Source organism: Lonchura striata, chromosome Z, assembly GCF_050655825.1.
Source record: "Lonchura striata isolate lonStrDom1 chromosome Z, ASM5065582v1, whole genome shotgun sequence".
NCBI lineage: Eukaryota > Metazoa > Chordata > Aves > Passeriformes > Estrildidae > Lonchura > Lonchura striata.
This window is the reverse complement of record NC_140740.1, coordinates 10,679,558-10,696,893: the sequence shown is the minus strand read 5'-3', so window position 1 is coordinate 10,696,893 and position 17,336 is coordinate 10,679,558. Positions and strand designations below refer to the sequence as shown.

At 41.2% G+C, this 17,336-nt stretch overlaps 1 protein-coding gene across 19 annotated transcripts in view; it reads left to right on the top strand.

Annotated features, from left to right (window-relative positions):
• The first annotated feature begins 2,848 nt into the window (after nucleotides 1–2,848).
• Nucleotides 2,849–17,336, top strand: part of PAM (peptidylglycine alpha-amidating monooxygenase) — a 121,069-nt gene continuing 106,581 nt past the window's right edge. For 18 of the 19 annotated variants that reach the window (XM_085566889.1, XM_085566888.1, XM_085566886.1 and 15 more), the window contains exon 1: nucleotides 2,849–2,940. The gene's annotated coding sequence lies outside the window, so the exon portion shown is untranslated. Of the gene's footprint in view, nucleotides 2,941–7,258; nucleotides 7,441–17,336 lie in introns of those variants that run through there. The other variant, XM_085566879.1, reaches the window with a different exon arrangement.

Here is a 17,336-nt window from a genome sequence, read left to right as displayed (position 1 = left end):
ACTATTGTTGCTTGCCAGTAACAATATCATTGTGTTATAGAAGTATAAGCAAGAAGACTGCATGACTCAAAAGTGTTTTGTACAAATTGAAACAACATTTTCTCACAGATCTATAAATGGTAGGTAGTGATGGTCTAGCATCATTTGGGTATGGATAATGAAAAATTTCAATATAAGTTTCCCACAATGCAAAAGCTTAGGACATTAATTTAATTTAAGTCTATTCCTGTATACAAGGAAGCCCAAGTACTTTATCATGAGATTACAACCACAGACCAATCGTATCTTTTTATGTAACTGTTATGTCAAAGGTCTAAAATTAATTGCTTTAGCATGTACCTAATCTCAAGATTCAAGTCCCTTCTGAATTTGGACCTAATGCAGATGAAAAGATTGGCAAGCTAAAGAAAACCCCACAGTCTTATTTCCCATGCAAAGCTATTATAAAAGTATATATCCAATCATGCAGGATGAGAAATAGTTTTTCAACTCAGTGAAGTCACAGGAAATCGAGTACTTTACAGGATGTGGGGTTTGCTTTGTTAATTTTTCCAGTGCTTCACACTAGGAGTAACAGCATAAGTCACAGAATAAAGCTTAAAAATTATTTTGTTTTTCTACATTAGATATTTTCAAATTCAAAGGACAGGACACCATAGGCGAAGTCTCAGATTTCATGATGAGAAAAAAAGTAGACATCACATTTTATTGTATTAATTTTTATTGCCTTTGTGAAGCAATATGAAAACAGCTCTTGAACTAATGAAAGCAGTATGAGCAGATTTAGGAAAATTCAGTAGAATGATATAGAGAGCCATTAAACATGAAGTCAAAGGTAGACTGCCTTATGTTCACCATAAATAAAACTAGTAGATCTGACAGGTTCTGTTCAAGTTAATGTCTTTGATACAAAGGTAGTCATAAAAAGATGAGACTTTAATTAATTTTCTCTAATTTTGAAGAAAAAACTTTTAAAATTCAGAAAGAAAACTTTAAAGCCTATCCTCTTAGTAGGCCCCAAGGTCAGTCTCTCACAGTTTCTTTTCAGAGTTGATAATATATATTTTCAATACTTTTCTTTTTCTTTTTATTTTTTCCAAATACTTTTATTCCTTTTATTATTACCTGTAAGACAAATATTCTGCACTCAGAAAAAGGACTGATTTTGTAGGCCCCTAGCATTGTCATAAAATGAGACCTTTGAATTCATGAAACATTCCCATGCTAAAGTTTATTTTGAAGTCCTCCAAATTCTCGTCCATGCTTTCCTTTGTAAGGATTATTTTGAGAATATATTAATTTACATTAATTAAAGAATTTACATAAGAGCAGCTAGCATGGGAAACACTTTTACAACAGAATGTAGCTCCCTGTGAGAGACTGCAAAGCTGCACCCTTCAGTAATGCCACATAGAGCTTAAGGTGGGGGCAAGCCTTTGGATTGCTCTTGCCTCAGCAACAGGTGTTTATTGATTTGTTATTTCACAAAAGCACCGTATGCTTTGCTCAGGGCAAGTCCTGGAATCCTTAGACCAGGCCTTTGCATTTACAGTATTCATTTTCATGAGCAAGATCAATAATGTAGTTGGTGTGACAAAGGGCTCTACAGAAAAATGCTGGTGTGACTCTGCAAATCAGTTGGAGCCATTAAGTCGCCATTTCCGTTCAAAGAGCTTAGTATTTCTTGTCATCAAAGAATGAAAGAAAAAGGATCATGCAATTAAGACTAAGGCAGAACTCTACTGATGTACTTTAATTTAAAAAATATTAATAAGCTTTCAAAGAATTAATTTGTGTTGCATTTTCCATTTTATATGAATGAGGCAAATGCTCCATCCTAATAGCATCTTGCCTTTTTAAAAATACTGAAACATCCATCACAGACCAAATTACCCAGATTTGTTGTTGTAACAAAGACAGTAGATCTACTCAGAATAAAAGCTATTATTTTAACCTGAGGACGGCAGAATTATGTTTTACCATATTATGTTTTAAAGGAGCATTAGGACAGTCCTGTTTGATAAACGAATACTTCATCACAATACCCCTGAAAAACAATACAGATTTGGGCACTAATTCTTCCATCTTACCTATGCAGATAAACCTCTCCAAGGTCTCCTGCACAAACCTGTTCAGCAAGGGATGTTTAACAGGGCTCCCATGCGATGAGTATGTGTAGTTGAGATACAGCTCGTTGTAGCACATGCCCAAGTTTCCGCTCGCTATGTGATGTTATGAATTTCACTGAAAACATCTCACTCATGGAAGCTCTCGAGAAGCTTACAAGCACAATCGGCACGCCGGCCTTGGATCCTTCCTTAGCAGGATCTGCCTTGTGCATGCCCAGCACCCATCCCTCGGTGGATCCCACGCCGTGTCGCCCCGCTGTCCTGAGCTGGGGTCACCACCCGCCGGGGATTCTGCACAGCCTTCCCCCCCTTGGCTGACCGCCGCTGGCGGCCCCGCAGCCGCAGCCTTTCCTCTCCGGGCACCAAGGGCCTCCCTCCCGCGGGACTGATCGCACACCCGCCCGCTCCTGCCCGGGGGGCGCTGCGGTCCCTCTCTGCGGGCTCGCAAGTCTCGGACCAAGCGGACCCCAGCCCCAGCCCCGAGAACACGGAGCCCGTCCCTGAGGGCTCCGGCCTCCCCCGCCCCTCGCCGGCCGCCGCAGCCCCAGCGGGCGCCGCCCCCGGCGCGGCGCGCGGAGCGGAGCGGGCGCCCGCAGCGCCCCCCGCCGGCGCCGCGCGGCGCCGCGGCCGGGCTGACGTGAGCGCCGCCGCGTCCCCCGCGCGGGGCGGGCGGGGCGGGCGGGGCGGGGCGCGGGGGCGGCCCCGGGGCGGGGCAGGAAGGGGCTCGCGGCGGCTCATCGCGGGGTCGGCGTCGCCGCTGACAGCGGCCGCGCAGGGCGGGCGGGAGTCGGCGGAGCGGCGCCTTCCTCCCGTGAGTTCCGCCTCCGCCGCGTTCGCCCGGGCACGGGGGCTGCGGGAAGCGGAGGAGCGGGGGCGGGAGCAGGGGGTGCTTGGAGTTGCGGTGATTCTCCCGAGCCCCGCGGCGGTGCCGGTGCCGCGCCTCGGCCGGACGCTCGCGCGGCCGCGCTCGGCGCAGCCCGGGCGCACGTGCGGCGGCGGCGCCGCTCCCTTGCGCGCCGTGCCGAGGCGCGGCGCCTCCCGGCGTGTCTCGGGGCGGCTTCCCGGACCCCCGCGGGCCGCTCAGCACCGCCGGGGCCGCGGCCGTGCGGGTGCCAGCAGCAGCTCTTCCCGTGCTGGCTGCGGACTGCGGCGGCTGCGGCTTTGGGAGGCGGGGGTACCCCATCCGCCCTCCCCGTCCCCGGCGGAGCGCCGCCGCCTGAGGGGGTGGATGCGGCGGAGCCTCCGCTCTCCCCCCGGGACTTTGTGTCCCGTGCGGAGCCGTCGTGAGGGACGAGCTCGCCCGGGCCGGCCGGGGCCCGGCGCTCGCCGCCGCCGAAGTTTCCCGCGGCGGGCGGCGAGGGAGGCGGTGCCGGGCGCCTCCCGCCCGCGCTGGGGTCCGGCTGAAGGGCCGGCGGTGGAACATGGCTGAATGCGGGCAGGCAGAGCCCCTCCGGACTCCGGCACTGCCCGCTGGCGCTGTCATTTCTTCACCTCTGGGTGTCCAGCCATGGGAAGCGTTCGAGTGCTGTCATTTTGTTACTTTCGACTTCCAGCTGTTTCGAGTAGCGTATGGTTCCCAATAGTCCCTGGGAGTGGCTTTTTTTTGTTTATATATATGTACTTTATTTTTTTTTTTTGTGAGGCTTCACTCCTCATTCTCCTCCTTTAAAACACGTGTAATTAATTTCAGTCATTACTATCAAAATACATATGTTTTGTGTATCAATGAAATTGATTCGCACATATATTTGAATGTGCCATATAACTATCCACTTGCCAGAGCGTGGTTTTGCTCTGAGATCTGCTATATGAAGAGGTGGGTCCCAAAGCTCTTTAGCAATGGTAAAGCCGTGGTCAGGTCTCCGGTTGACTTAAGACTGCAAACACAGAGGTGCTGTGATGGGCAGTTTGGTAGGTTTTACTGTTGGCTGTTGTCACATTGCCTGCTGTATGCTTGCAGATGATTGTTCTTATAGATTGGAGTAAAAAAAAACCAAAACACTGGCATTAATTAGAATTTTTAAGCTACTTATTAAAGAAAAAGTGTTTGGTATGGAAATGCCAATGATTACAAGACAACAGGCGTTTTTGGCATCACAAATCTCTGTGATCTGTCACTTAATATGAATCAGGTGTTTTGTTTCCTTTTGATTTGGGGCACTGCTTTTCTGTCTTTGCAGGGGTTCTCACATTAAAAACATCAGTAATAAATATATAGCTTTCAGAAAATAGCAGTTTAATACCAAAATTTTAACTGAACTTAATATTTTGAAGTACTTGTGTTTTGGATTCTTATTTATAGTTCTGTTCTGTGCTGTAGACCTGAAATCATGAGTCTGTCTTGTACTATAAATCTGAAATCAGGAGCTAGTTTTAAGAAATAGGTTTGCTGGAAGACTGAAGCTGACTAGTTTGCTGATCACTGCATGCAGAAAAAAAACAGAAGATGGGTTGAATTTAGGCCTTAGGTACTCAGTTAGCTTCTTTGATGTGGTGATCTCACTGTTGAGACAGGTGAAAATGAGAGATCTCAGAGATATGGGCTAGCAAGTAGCCAAAAGGTGATACTTCCTTTGACATATGGAGGCAGAGGTCTGCACAAGTGTATGTGCAAGCAAGCTTAAAGTAATCTCAAAGATCCAGTCCAAAATAGAAGCCCACCATTTTGATGCTTTATCTGTTTTCTTGTCAAGTGGAAGAGTCTGAGGGCTCCCAAGTGTCAAATAAAACATGATAGGATTGAATCTGCTTGTTGTGGAGGTTATTTCCCTGCATGTGTCTGATACCCTAAAATGGCCAGAGGGCATGTTTTGTCTTGATTCCTTAGAGGTGAATCCAAAGGAACTCTGTTGTAAAATGCATACTTATTGAAGATAATTCTTATCATATTGCTTCTGTTTTACATGTAGTGGCTCAAAAGGTGCCAAGAGATTGGGATTTGTTCTGAAGTTCTCATCTTATAGCTTGACAGAAATATTCATGATGCACACTCAAAAATGATGGCATGCACAATGCAGTTAAGACTGTACTTTAAAAGGATTTCATAACTTGCCAGGTTTCCATTTAACTGTATCTGACCACTGCTTGTGATAATCAAGATGAATAAATCTCCTGGGGTGTTTATAGTAGCACTATCCAAAGTTACAACTACTGCAAACAGAGTTTTGGAACGTATCACAAATGAAGCCAAACAAGCTAGAAAAAGTATTTCTAGAGTATACTGTTAAAACAATTGCTAACAATTAGGATTAAATACTTCAAAGAGTAGGCTGTACTATATTTGCCATATTCTGTTCAGTACTAATAGGTTATTATGTTAGTTGTCTTGCATCTTGAGAACAAGATATAGTGCTGGCTGATCTCAGCAAATTGCTGCTAAACTGGTTTACCAGCTTAGTCTAGTATGACAGTCTGTATAGTCAAAATATTCTGAATAACTTAAAAGATGTCTCTACTTAAGGGATCCAAGTTCAATCTAATGTTAAAGTGGAAGAACGAAACACTGGACGTTCTCTAACTAGTGAGAAACATTTTCTCCATGCTTCAGAGCTTGCACCAATCAAATTAATGCAAGGTGTTTTTCAAAGCACAACTATTTCCCTCCCTTTTCCCCTCCTTTTTCCCTGTCCCACTCCCCTCTTTTTTTCTCCTCCCCCTTTATTTTCTTGTCCTCTTCTTCCTCTCTCCTTTTTACCTTTTTTCTTTTTCCGCTCTTTTACTCGTTCTTTCCACAATACCTTTTTCATCGCCTTCCCCCACTTCTGTCACCTCCCACACACTTTTTTAGCTTCCCCCCTCTCTTTTGCTTTTCCTCACCACTTTTCACCTTTTTCTTGCCCTTTCACACTTTCCCTCCTTTTCCCCCTTCTTTTTCTCCTCCTTTTTCTTTTTATCTCCTTTCTAAGGCAGTCAGGACATGAAAAATTGAAATGCATAGGGCAGCAGAAAGACAGTGAGAATTTACAACATACTCCTTAATGAATAATTCCCTTAATTTCTCTGTGATAAGTGAAGGACTCTATTTCATTTTCTGTCAATCTTGCCTGTGCTCAAATTCAATTTCTTCCAATGGGCCAAGGTAAGGAGGAGAGAGTGTTATTTATAAATTGTTAAGGCATGCTGCATCAACTAAAAGTGTTTTCCTGCAGAGATGTAAAAGTTTTAACTTAAAAATTTGATACAATAGATCTCAAATTTTATGGGTTACTTTATAACTTATACGAAATGAGTATTTCAGTGTGAATTTGTGTTAAAGGTATGTGGGAATGTAAGTGTGGAGCACTTTTGTTATGACAACATTCTGGAAGCTAAATTAAAATCAAGTAGGATTTTGAGATATAACTTGGGACCGTGTGAGCAAAGAACAAGCTCTGACAAAAATCATATAGTCTATATGGGAAGCCAAATTTATTAGTGTCGGTTAGTGTTGTTTTTTGAAGCACTGTTTTTAAGGTATACATCTGAAATTTTGGGGTTTACTGTTACTGGTGTTGAGAAACGTAAGCTGGGTAGAGATTCTATTTCAAATCTGTGTGAGAATGTGAATGAAATTGAATACTAGCCTCTGAAAGGATACACATAGATTGTATATGAAGAGATGCCAGAAGAAAGCAAGCTTTTCCAATTTGTTTAACAGGTGAAGGTCAGGCAATGTGTTTCTAAGGAAGACACTTAGCAGGCATTAGTTGGAAGAGCTCGGTTGCAGCAGTACTCCAAGCCCTGTAAGCACTTTCTGTGTGTTGTAGAGGAAGGACTTTTCTTCCTTTCCTACCACCCATCAATGTTTTATTGACAGTGAAAATACTCAGCAGAGCCCACCGTTCTGTGCAAAGAACAAAGTGTGTTTTGCAATAAGTAATAACTTTGGCTGTTCATGCTGCTGTGATGAAGTTCCTGCATTTTAGGCAACAGATGTAACTTGGCAAGTGCTGTGGTTTAACATACCAAGGTTCTGCAATAGCCAAACAGAGTGTGTCACCATATGAGATGAGAGTTTAAAGTGCAGCAGCTCACAATGGATAACTGGATAGTTATTACTTGACTTCTATTTTTGAACAATTTAATTTTCATAAACTTGTATTTGAAATCTCATAGATTTTTGTCATTCTGTCATACTCTTGCTTTTGCAGTCCTACATTTATGAAGACCAGGACAGATGGCTATCTCATCAATATGATTACTTACAGTGACAAGGGAGAAAGGGATGCTGTTTACCAAGTCCTTACTTTGTATTTTGGTTTATTCTTGACTGGCAATGATGTTGCGTGATCTTTGCTGCATTCATCTTCCCTTTGGACAAAGAATGCTGAAGGTGATGTTGAGTCATGTCCTATTTGCTGATCCATGAATGTGGTATGATCTCATACTCCATCACTGCCTCCCAGTTCCACTCCTCAGTTATCAATATTCTTTTTTTGGATCTTATGGTTCCACTTGGTTGTTTCAGTCCTATCCTAGTATTTTAGTCTGTGCTGTTGTGCATTTGTGGTCCTAATGTACAAATACAAGTACATTTCTTTACTGTAGAAATCCCTACAAAACAATGGTATCTCAAAAGTTTATCTTTGTAAAATTGCCTATCTCTGTGTCACAGTCCCTAGTGTGTAGGGTTAATCAAGACTTAAATGAGCAAAAGGAAAAGTTTTCTTCTGATGGTCTTATGTTGCAAGTGGCCTGCTTCTGTGTTGTGTATGCCTCAGGTCCTCATACGTGAACAAAAAAGGGATTATTAATCTTTCATACTTGGGAACAAAAAGGGATTATGAGGAAATGTTTATACTGAATTTAAGGTTTGTGAATTTTTTTTTTTTTTTTTTTAAAGCACAGGACCAGGTTAACATTAGAGAGCCACTACAAAACTATAGATTTTTGTTTTGCTCTTATCTCTTCCATCCACAAATAAAAATGGGGGGTTTTGTTAGCTGTACATCTGCTTTCTGTTACAGACCTCTAAGTAATGTCCTTTGATCTATATGATAAAACAATTACTCATTTCAAAAATTAGTGCCTATCGCATATCCTTTCTGGCTTGTTTCAAAAATATCAGTCTAATTTTCAATATAAATTATTCACAGTCTTCATATATACTCTTGTTATTGTTTAGTATCATTCAGTAGCTTAATTCATACTTTGTTCTCTGTATGTACTTCTGTATGGAAAACAGTCATGTTTACTTTCAGACTTCATGTTGTTGGTCTGAAAAGTCCAGATTGTCTTTTTTTCATTACATACTGGGAAAACAAAGAGCTTATTGGGTTCAGCTTGGAAAAGACAAGGCTGAATGTGACCCCACTGCAGACTGCAGCTTCCTCAAAGGAGGAAGTGGAGCAGATGATGCAGATCTGCTCTTTCTGGGGAACAGTGATAGGACACCAGGAATGAAGCTGAATCAGAGGAAGTTCAGATAGAACAGATACAGAGCTATATTTATGAAACAGTTAATGAAATTACCACTGGAAACCTTGCTTCAGTTGTCTTTAACTATTCATTTTGAGTTGGGTTGGGTTTTTTACATCTTAAAATCCACTTCCCTCATATTTAATAATACCCCATGTTGTAGTATGGATGAAAAAACAGTTAATCTCCTCACTCCTGACCAACTCCACTGCATTTTCTTTTGTCTTGGGGAATGAGCTTTTGTTTCATTGAAGAAAGTGGGTATAATTTGCTAAGATAATGTAAGTATATATTTTTCTACCACTCTGTTTCTAATTTCTCTCTAATTATTTTTTACCTCAGAATCTATTCAATTTCCTTTTCTCTTTGATTCAGTTTAAATAAAGCACCTTTATTGAAACTGAGGTGAATTAATGTAAGTAGCAGTAGGTCCATGATACATTTGTAAACTATTAGATGCTGGTCAGTGTTGCCATCTTAGAAAGCTGTCTGATACTTCCCACAGTAAGTTTCTGTGGTCTACAGACTGTAACATTGGCAAGTTATTGAATATTGGTGGTGAAGTCTTCCAGTTGAAGGTTGAGGTGTTGTTCTGCTGTGAAGAGAGTAAGAGGAGTGCAGAGACTAGAAGAGAATGCAAGGAGAAGTAGGTGAACTGGGGAGGAGGGGAAGAGTTGCATTGAAGGTCTGCCTGTAGGAGCAAATGGGGCTCACTCAGTCTGTGCAAAGAAATATGTTTGTAGATACCATTGGGACCATGACCTGGCAGGAGAGGGACAGACTCTTGTGAACTCTTGGGCTGGGCTGACAAGGATCTGGATCAAGGGAAGAAAACTGGAATAGAAGATTGGCTTATATGAGCTAGTGACTGAAAAAAAAACTGAAGTGAAAGACTGTAGGGTTGAAAATCAGGCTAATGTGAAGTGAGGTGGAAGAGAAAAGGGAAGACTGGAATGGGTGATATAACTAACCCTGTCACAGTAAATGTATTACTTCTTATGTCTTTAACAGATGTTTAAAAGATTACATTAGTAATTATTGAGAATAGTCAAATGCTTTGTTCTGTGAGATTCATTAACATGCATTTGTTAATCAGCATAAGTGGTATGCAGTTATGCTTACCTTCTTCATCTTCATCTTTTCAGGAAGCCATAGCTTTTTCTTTTAGAAGCACATACCCATTTGTCATTTGTGGTTCCTCCTTCTACCCCTTCCCAGTTGAGTTAACACTTGGTGAAACTGCACCTTTACATCTGCTCAGGTACTGACGGTGGTTCTAGTCAAGTGTTTTATCAAGAATAAAAACAATCCTTCTTGCTTTGTGACTGTTCGAGGGTGTCAGTGATTGCTTTACAAATCATCTTGCTTTAATAGAGTCCTCCCCGAACCTCACTCATGTCCTAAACTAGGAGTGAAGAAAAGGAATTTGAAAACAGATCAAGTCAGCCTTCCCTGCCTACAGGTGTCCACTTAAAGTGAGGTGGGAAAGCTAGTGTTTTAAATCTTAGCTCTGTTGCAGACTTCTATGCTATAGTCTTTAGTTTTCCAGTAATTATTTATATTCAGATTGGTTAAATTCAGTTGGTTTTAATTCCTTCTGCAAGCATGTTGTACCCTGACCTCAAATTAAGGAGATGGATTTTATAGTAATAAGAATCCCAATCTCATTATGGAAGAGATTAAGGATTTATGTTGGATTTGAAAGCATCCTTTTTATCCTGACTTGAGATACTTATTGCTTTCTGCTTGTTTACTGTTGTTTGTATTGAGACAATGTTGATGTATTTTAGTCACCATTTTATGAATGTTATTTTACTGTAGTCCTTTCAGAAGTTAATTTGCTGTAGTATCTAATTTGGAGAATTTATAAAAGCTGTTAATATATAACATAGCTTTTATTACACACAACAGTTACTAGAATGTTAATTAAACAGTGGTTTCAAATTTTGTTTCTTTTCAACCAAAAAAAGGGGTTTTTGTCTTTTCTTTGACTGTCTCAACCAGCTTTCTGCCTGTGAAATTAATACAGGATCACAGAGTGAGGTGGCAGGGAGCCTTCGGAGATCATATAGTGTAACTCCACCCTCAGTTAACAGTATAACTCACCCTAACAGCTATATCAGGTTTCATATGACTGTATTCACTCAGGTTTTGAGTAGTGCTATGGATGGAGATGCCACAGCTCCTCTTGGCAGCCTTTTCCCATACTTGACCACTCTTATAATGAACAAATATATTTTTTTTACATGTAGAATTTCTTCTGATTCAATTTATCCCTGTTGACTCTTTTTTAGTCAGTTGACACTGCTGTGGAAAGCCTGATATGCTTTCATCCCATGTTGATCAATCTTTTGTTTATATGTATTGATTATCCCGTCCTAAGCAGGTCTTCAGGCTGTAAACAGTCCCACCTCTCCTCATGTGACAGATGCTGTAGTCTCTCAATCATCTTTGCATTCTGTGTTTGCTTTTGTGCTGTATGTCCATGTCTCTTACACTAGGTTGGACTCCACCTGTGTGCTGTGTCCGCCTGCTGCTACATGGTAAGGGTCCACCTCTGGAAATGGCTTGTATTTTACTGATGGCTTTGCACACCTGAAAATGTGTTTCTTTAGGATGTGATCTCAAAACGTAAAGTAGGCTTAAATTGTTAGTTAATAAGCTGAAGTAAAATGTAGTAATTTATGTGAAATTATCATATAATTCCCATAAGGAATTTCCTATATAATGTTCTCAGGAAGAACAATTATCTTTGATATTTTCCTTAAATCATAAGTTTCACAGCTTGGTTGTGTGTTGTGTTCCACTATGGGGAACTGTGACCAATTCTTTGAAAACAGGTGATCTAGGACGAAAATAAGTCAAACGAGACAGTATTGCATCTGAGAAACGTTTATTGGTAACAGAAACAAGGGAATTGACCTGCTAAAGAGGACTAGAAAAGACAGAAGATGAATGAAGGAAGATGAAAAATAATGGTGGGGGGCGGGGGGAGAGAGAGGGAAGACAGAAAAAGTGGGCTGGACAGAAGTCAGGGAGTGCTGCAGGCATCCAAGTGTGAGGAGTGTGTGCACGCTGCCTGCTGGGGAGCCCGCACAGCTCTCGGGGAGGCACGGCTCCACAGGCACATCTCCCAAGGGCAGCCGGACAGGAGCAGAGCGAGGGGTAGGGCAGGACACAGGCTACACACAAGGTCAGCCAGTGTCCAGCCAAATGCCCTGTGAGAGGGAGGGTGAGTACATGCGGGAGAGCGAGGGCCAGCAAGGGCAAAAGAGCCAAAAGGCAGGCTGGAGCCACGGCAAAAAGGACAAAAAAACAGAGCCGGAGTAAGACACAGACCTCAAGCCTGGGCAAAAAGACCAGACCAAATGCCTGAACACAGAAAGCCCTGACTCAAAAAAGCCCCAGAGCTTGTGGCTCAGTTATTTCCATGCCCCCTGTCTCCTCCCATGATCTGCCTGCTAACAGAAGACCACTGGCACAGTGTTCCAGTGTTCCACTGCAGTCCATTGGTGGAGACCTTTTTCCATCCATTGGAGAACCCCTTTGGAGGGTGCAGTGTCCTTCGTGGTCTGTTGTCTACCTGTCCCATGTGAGACATGAAATGGTGCCAGACAAAGTATCCCCAGAGACAAGGCTTTCTCCCTTCTTCTCGTAGTTGCCTCCTGCAAGTGTCACATGTGCAACTCCTCCCCCACATGCCTCTGACAAACAGTGTTGAGAGAGAATCAAAATTAAATCAGCTCTTTGCATAGTGGCAGTGAGTTTTTATGGTCTTTCTTCCATGGAATGGATTTATTCTGTTAATTCTAGCATACCAAAGGTGTTTCAACATTTTAGTTTGTATGAAAGAAAGTTGAAAACTCTCACTGGTGAAAATTATTTTGCTCTGTAAGAGATCAGTAGTACATAGCAAGGGCAAGGTAAAGCAATATCTTCAGGAGCCATCAGAGCATGGAGATCTTCCCTCATACACCCATTTTCAAGGTTCCCTTTGCAGTCATCCTTGGATGTTGATCAGCTCTTTTGACCTTTTAGTTCCCACTAGAGTGTCCTTTGTGCCCAAAACTATGCTGGGCAGGTGTGACTGAGCATCACTGTCACTCCCAGGTTGCCAGTGGATGTTGCTGCAGGTTTAATATAACTATGAGAATTGCCAGGGGAATGCCCACATCTGCTCTCTGTTGAAGGAATGGGAAGCATAATTTTTGCAAAATAGATGTTGTAGAATGTATTAAGGAGTATCGGAAAGCGTTCTGAAATTAAGGACATAATTTCTGCCACCTGGGCCAATATCTTGGCAGGGATCACTGTAAACAAGATTATCCTTCCTAGTACCAAGGTTCACACCCCTCCTCTGTCTCAGACAGGAACCTGGTGTCTGTTTCTGTGTGGTGATGACCCGACAGTCTGTAAGTGTTGTAACCTTGGACTCACACCCTCAGAATAATTCAGAATTATTAATGCTCTTGTCAGCACTGTTGGCCAAACCCACCAAAGGGCAGGTAGATGGAAGAATTCACAACTGTGTTTTGGTAATACTTTTAGTATGCTATATTAAACTGGCTCCACAAAGTTGATAGGGATATGTGATAAATTCATGTTACCTGGTGTTCACCACCCTGCAGCTGGATGGAAATGACAACCCTTATTTGATTTAATGTAAGTGGGAATACCTAAGCACTGATTTAAAGAGTGAAGGCCTTCCATAATGATCTTCTAGTTGGCAGGGGTGGTAGGCAATACAGTCAGGTGCTTGTAGATGTGCTTCCAGCACCAGTATTTATTGCAAGCCCTGGCCTTTTGGAAATGGTCCTGTGTAATATCTGTCAGGTGTGGCACTGAGTGCTCTATATTTCCCTAGGGTTGTTGTGGCTGTTTTTCTTGCCTCTGTTATTTGCAGGTATTCTTAAAGACATTTAGAATGTCTTTAAGACACTTAAGAGCAAGAATTGCCTCTTATTGTCTCCGTTTGTAGATGGCAAATATCCCTGAATTACTTGATTTCTTAGGAGAGTCCACTCAACTAACACATTGTCACCAGTCATTACTGCAGAAATTTGCATGTATTAATAATTGCATGTATTGCAGAAATACATGTCTTAGGTAACTGAGCAGCAGCAGCATAGTGTTCTGCAGTAGCTCACCATGATTTGCATTATAGACAAGTTTCGCATGGCTACATAAGCAATGCTTTATACGCCAAACCCCAGTGAGGTTTACTTTGTATCATCTGCTTCTTGTTTCCTAGACCACAGTGTGAAAACTTTGTAAGCCCAAGGGTCAGAACAAAGGCTTCTGAAGCAGATTGCTCTTCCAGGACCAGACATACAGCCATTAATTCAATGAAATGCTTGCTCCTCCCTTTCTTTGATAGGTTTGGAAGGTTTGCTCATCCATTTCAGAGGATGTTGCTTTCCACTGCAGTTTTTATTTTACATTTCTTGACGTCCAGCCATGAAACATTATTCTCTAGGGTTAATTGCTCATACAGTCATAAATCCTATGCTCGAAGTAGAGGCACACTATTGTTACCCAGGAAAATTTGTCCTGTTTTCTCCTGTAAGGCACTTCCTTTGTTTCAGCTGGGAGATGTAAGCTTAGAAATGCACCATTTCCACTGGACTTTTTTTTTTTTTTCTTTCTTATTGTATTATATAATGATTTTCATATCTGGGCCAAATATGATATAAAATGCCTCTGAAACCATCATAAATCAAGAATTTTCTGTGTTTCTACTTTGTGTTTTTGCTATATAAAGTATGATTTGTTCAGCTGATGTGGGCAACATTCTATAAAGTGCCTGCCAAATTATTCTTCCAACTTTTACTCCTGGCACAGTTCTCTGAATTTTCTTGGGGTTCATTTCCCAGACATGATTTTACATTGACTCAGTAACATTGCTCAGTGTTTCTCCCACTTCTTTTTCAGTGATGTGGATAACATCGACCCCTAACAGAGTGATTTACAATGTGGGGAAGTATCGAGGTCTTCCAGCCCATGGAAATTTGTGGGTCTGTGCTGACACTTCGGTGGCAATACTGTTGAACTTGACATGAGTGTGTGGATTGCTGCTCTGGCTCATTAGTAGCTGGAATTCCAAAGAAAGCCTTCACTGCATCCTATGCCACTGCTTCAGATACAGCTCACTGGCTCAGAGCACTTGCGCACTTCATCTGTGTGTGGGACAGCCTTGTTTAGCAGTCAGTAACCAGCTGTCATTCTCTGGGAGCAGTCAGGCATTGTCACTGTTTAGATGGTGCTGCTGAAGTGGAGAATGGGCTCTCTGAATGACTCCAGCCTCTGACAGCTGTAATGATCTGGATGATCTTTACATAGTCTCTGGCTAGCCTGCACCATTTTAATGCAATCCATTTTCAGGAAGTTTCCAAATCAGCAGGATCTGTAACAACTTTTCTCACAGTGACAGCAGGAACCCCAGAAGAATATTTGCCTCTGTGTTATCTTTGAAAGCTTTTCCTGCTATCAAGTCATACCAAGTAATGTATTCATGTACTTAAGCTACCTGCCCTTCTGCCAGAAAAGACAAGTAGGAACCCAGCTGTAATACCAAAGAAGGAAAACAAGTTTCTATGTTTGCCCCTTCCCTGTCTCTCCAAGTGATTAATTGTAATTAGTTCATATTAGGTATAGGAATGGGACCCTGCGAAGTACAATCACCTCAGGCCTATAACCATCAGAACCATCAGTTGCTGGGAGATATGAATGCTTCAGTGTACTGCCAACACAATATAAGGTTTGTTATCTCTCTGTGGGATCTCAGCCACCCATTTCATTTTCAAGACCCAGATCCAGTTAATTGATAGAGGGTTTGTATGTGAGCTACCAAATTGGGGTAGGGAATGGTTCTGGTATACCAGGAGTGCTCTTTTCCTGAATAGGAAAACAGTAGATACTCAGTCTATCCACTGCCCTGATTTGTTTTTTGTGATCTGTTCATATCTTTTCATTATTTATATTTTTTCATAAACCCTCATAAACCATAATTTCATGGTTTTCTGTATTTTGGGTATCTAAAGGGGAGTAAAACTTATAATATTTCCTCTTGTGTAACTGTTTTCTCTTGCAGAGGATACATCTACAAGACTGTTCACAATATACCTTCCTCTGACAAGAAAGTAGGGATGTATCTTTCATGATAGCCCACTGCATGCAGCACAGGTTGGCATGGGGCACATTGGCAAGTACTTTTGCAGGAGTGACATGTACTGAGAAGTTTGATACCTGCTTTTTTTCTCCTGTGGAGAACTGAGTGCATATTGCTTCTTTGTAAGTGCTTTTATATGGTGTGATCTGTTTCATCTTCGAAAGAAATTGAGTTGAAAAAAGTAAATAGCTATCAAATCTTCTGTTTTGCTTGTGGCAAAGGAAGAAAATAAAAATATTCATACCTGCTTTTAGACATAAATTACTGTTTTTATATGGTCATCAAAAGACATTTCTGATTTGGAGGTTGATCTAACAGCATTCTGTGTCTCATACATGGACTTTTATTCCTAAGGATGTGCGAGAATATGCAAATAGATAATTCAGCCCTACATTATTTATATTACTGGATCAATTTTTATACTTTAATTTCTATCATTATACATATCGGTGGAAATTATGGGCACATGTGGTGAATTGGTGATAGTTCTGTCCTTCCACTAGCCTTACCTGGCTTTTGAATCTAATCAGATTGTCTCTTATTTTGTCTTAGTCTCTTATTTTTGGTAGGCATCAAAGCTAGCACTGTGTTAGAGAATTGGTAATATTTTTTTGGCCACCTACAAAAGTCTTACCAACTGCTACTGTTGGAGTAGCTGTGTGGGTCTTGTGTGTGCACTCTAGTAAATTATTTGTTTTGATACTGTTTTTTTTCTTTACCATCTTTTTGCTTGCTGAAAAATGTATTTCATAGTTGTCCAATGTAGCAAGAAGTTGTCTGTTCAGTTGATTACTTGTGACTATTTCTTGCAGTAGCTGCTGGATTATAAATTAATCGCAAGCATGAAGGAATTTGTGTTGGAAAACTTGATTTGATGTGGCATAGTTTCTCTCAAGTGTCTGTTCTTAGACTCATACCACTGCTTGATTATGGGAGAGAATTTTTGATCTATGGAAATGTTTGCTTCTAGGGTCTTCCCCAAGTGGCTTTTACTAAGATTTATCCCTATCCTATGCTTGCTGCTTAGGAGTAAATAATTAGCTTCCAGCACCAGTTCTTTCACTTTTTACACAATGAAATATTAGAAAACTTGCTAGTATTCTCAATGGATTCATTATGTGGATGTTTTATTCAGTTTTGCAACCTTAAGCTTCAAGAGGATGACTAGAACATTTACTTTTTTTTTGTTACTTCCCCTTAATATAAATCCCTCAATTAGCACTGTTAATTTTGGTGCTTGTGGCCTTCTTGATTCTATTTTTTGTCAGTCATATTTGCAATAGTTGCTTATTAAAACATAATGTTACTGAAGGGTTATTTTATGTGTTTCCCACATTTTTGAGAGTGTTTTTATTTTCCTCCCTTTTTTTTTTTATTTCTACTTTTCATTTTTTGGTGATTTTAAAAGTAGCTCTCAGCTTCCTGAGTTATGTCTTCAAAATATGTATTAAAAATATTTTTTACCTGTTTTTGCCTTTTCTGAATTGGTCAGGTTTTGTGGTTTTGTATTTCTATTTTTTAATTGTTCACTAGTTTTGTTGCTTCTTCTAAATTTTATTTATTTATGTATTTTTTTTCTTGAGAAATGAATTGGGAAAATCAATATGGAGCTATTGTTACGCTGAATTCAGAAGGCCACTGTT